The sequence below is a fragment of the Etheostoma cragini genome, chromosome 8, assembly GCF_013103735.1.
Source record: "Etheostoma cragini isolate CJK2018 chromosome 8, CSU_Ecrag_1.0, whole genome shotgun sequence".
Taxonomy (NCBI): Eukaryota; Metazoa; Chordata; class Actinopteri; order Perciformes; family Percidae; genus Etheostoma; species Etheostoma cragini.
The window spans coordinates 11,870,728-11,873,483 of record NC_048414.1 but is presented as its reverse complement, the minus strand read 5'-3'; positions in this window follow the sequence as shown (position 1 = coordinate 11,873,483).

The window sequence follows — 2,756 nt, the reverse complement described above, 5'->3', positions numbered from 1 at the left end:
ATACACCAGGTTTAGGAGAGTGAGGGAGTGAGCCAAAAAGAAAGAAAGAGAGAGAGAGAGAGAGAGATGGCGGAAAATGGAAACTGTAATTAATCACACTACAGTCAATCGGCCTGGTCTGGGGGAGGTGTTCTTGAGTTCTGGGTTTGTTTGTCAGTCTTGAGAGAAAGGCCAGTGGAACAGCAGTGCTGTGTATGGGTGGTCAATTAGTTTACAAACTTCAGCTGTGACAGAGGCATTCTCCTCAGCCCTGGCCCAAACTCCCTCATGCCATCCCTGACCAAACCACAACATATCAGGGCCCAAACCTCATGCCGTGATCTGAGGCATTCCTTGAGGCTGCAACATAAAGAAGCTCACTCAATTTAGCTCAACCTAAATCAACAGCCTTTTACTGTGGTTACGTTGGATTGCCTTACATCCAGGATATGCCAGTGCTTTTAGCCCCTTTGCAGTTTTCCATTTTGGTCTGATCTACGTCTGAGAACCAGACCTCCAGCACTCGGTCAATATGTTTTTTTAACTTCCCTGGGATCACAACATGTTGCATATCCTTTCCAATTTGACTAAATGTACTTAAACCTCTCTGGACAGATCAGTCCAACTATAAAAGCCAAATAAAAACCACATAAGCAGACTGAAATCAAATCTGAACATGGGATAAACATGCTTTCCTGAGCTTGTCATGAATAGGGCACAACACCAAGAGTATCTACTAGTACGGAATTGCTTCAGATAATAAAATGCTAATGGAAAGAAATGATCAGGTTTGCCAGTCGGACGAGGTAGTAATGCTCGGCTTTACTACACTCGCTTGACAAATGAGGACAGCATCATAGCTGCTGTGGGCACCTGGCTATACAGTTACACACAAAAATACATAAGAGTGTTGATAGACAAAAAACACACTGCGGATCATACCACACTGCTGTGGTTAATCTGGTGATTAACACTGTTATTAATCATCTTCTGTGATGCTGTGACAGCACGCCCACTGGGATTAAGCAGCTGACTGATTTAGTGTGAAAAGTCTAAATGTGCAAAGAACTGAGTAAAATCAGACAATTATTCCATAAATTCATTTACATGTAGAGGATTTCCACTCACTTCAATGATCACATTATATATATAATATATTCTCATATATAAACATATGTTTCCTACCTCTGGCATTCTATACAGTATGTAATGGTGCACGTGTCTATAAGCATGTTTTTAACCAAACAATGTCATTTTGTGCACACATGAATCTGTATCAGTTTACTTACACATCCAGGTATTCTCTGCTACATTATGCAAACATATCTTTCTGGCTCTGTGTACGTGCAGAAGATTGTGCCTCACTACAAATTAATGACCTCTAATACATTATTCCTGCTGCGTGTGCGTGCCAATTTGCATGAATATGTGTGTGGGAGTTCAGGACAGGAAATGTAAAGTTTGAGGCAGTTCCTTGAAAACAAAGGTTCCTCCACATATCCTCATCTCCACATGAGTCCTTTCCATTCATCGGCGCCTGAGGCTCCTGTCCACATCACGGTCCAGTTTAAGAGAGGACATCCTGGAGCTGTCACCCCCCACCTTTCCCTTCACCTACTATAGAAGGCTTGACCTATAGTGCATTACTGTTATGTATAACATTAGCTAAAATGTTAAACTGTGTTATACACTAGCCCATTTGAGTGAGTGTAAAGCTCTGTTACACTGGGTGTCTTGTTCCTGACCCAGAGACAAATGACAGGCAATGCAGGCCATGATCTGGTTTTTCTCAGCTGTGATTGCAAGAGAGCCCATGATTCCCCAGTGACTCAGCAACCCCATCAACTCCACTGCTGTCTACAATCTTATCTCTCTGGGCGTCACCTTACAATGTGTATCCTTATCTTTACTCCCTCTCTCCTTCTCCATCTTCCATCCCTCCTCTATGTCCATGCTGTTACTCTGTGTTTACTGCCACATTTGAGAATTAAGTCATTACTTCCTGGCTACAGTGTTCAAAGGTCACCTCCCTCTTCTCTCTTGTTCCCTGCCACCTCTCCCTTTACGGAGGCCCCTCATCCAACAGGCCTAGCGCTGCATTCCACAGACGTTGGGAGCACCTTCAAACGCTGCACAAGCGGCCCTCGCAGCGGCATGTAGGGCGACTGAGCCCCTCAGCTGTCACCAGGCTTCAGCACTAGGCTCAGTACCTGCCAAGGAACGTTTTGATTGGGGAGAAATTGCAATGTAGCAGCAACAGAGTCCCCGTGATGACAAGGAAAAAACAACTGTAGCTCTCAAGGAGCAGAGTGATAACTGTACAGTATTAGCCACCTTCTAGCTGCTGAAACCCCCATGCCAGAGTGGGGCTTCTCATGTCAGTGCTGAAAAAGGTGGCAGCTGGGATACTGGGGGGGGAAGGCCTCAGAGCACCTTTTTGTCTGACCCCGAAATCCTTAAGGTCTCTAGTGCACTGACACACAGCTTCAGTTTCACCCTACTAAGGCTCACTATGTGCTTGGCTCTCAAAACAATAATGTTCCTGTACATAGTCACATACCACTATACGGCAAATGAACAATGCTGTAATAAACAGTCAATTATGGCGTTTTTCCACTGCACGATAACTACTTGATTCACCTCAACTCTACTTGCCTTTTTTGGTTTTCCATCAGTCCCTGGTACCTGCTAACAGGTACTTTTTTTTTACCACCTCAGTCAAGGTTTCAAGCGAGCTGAGGCGTACCAAAAGGTGATGTGAAAACCTGCTGATTGGT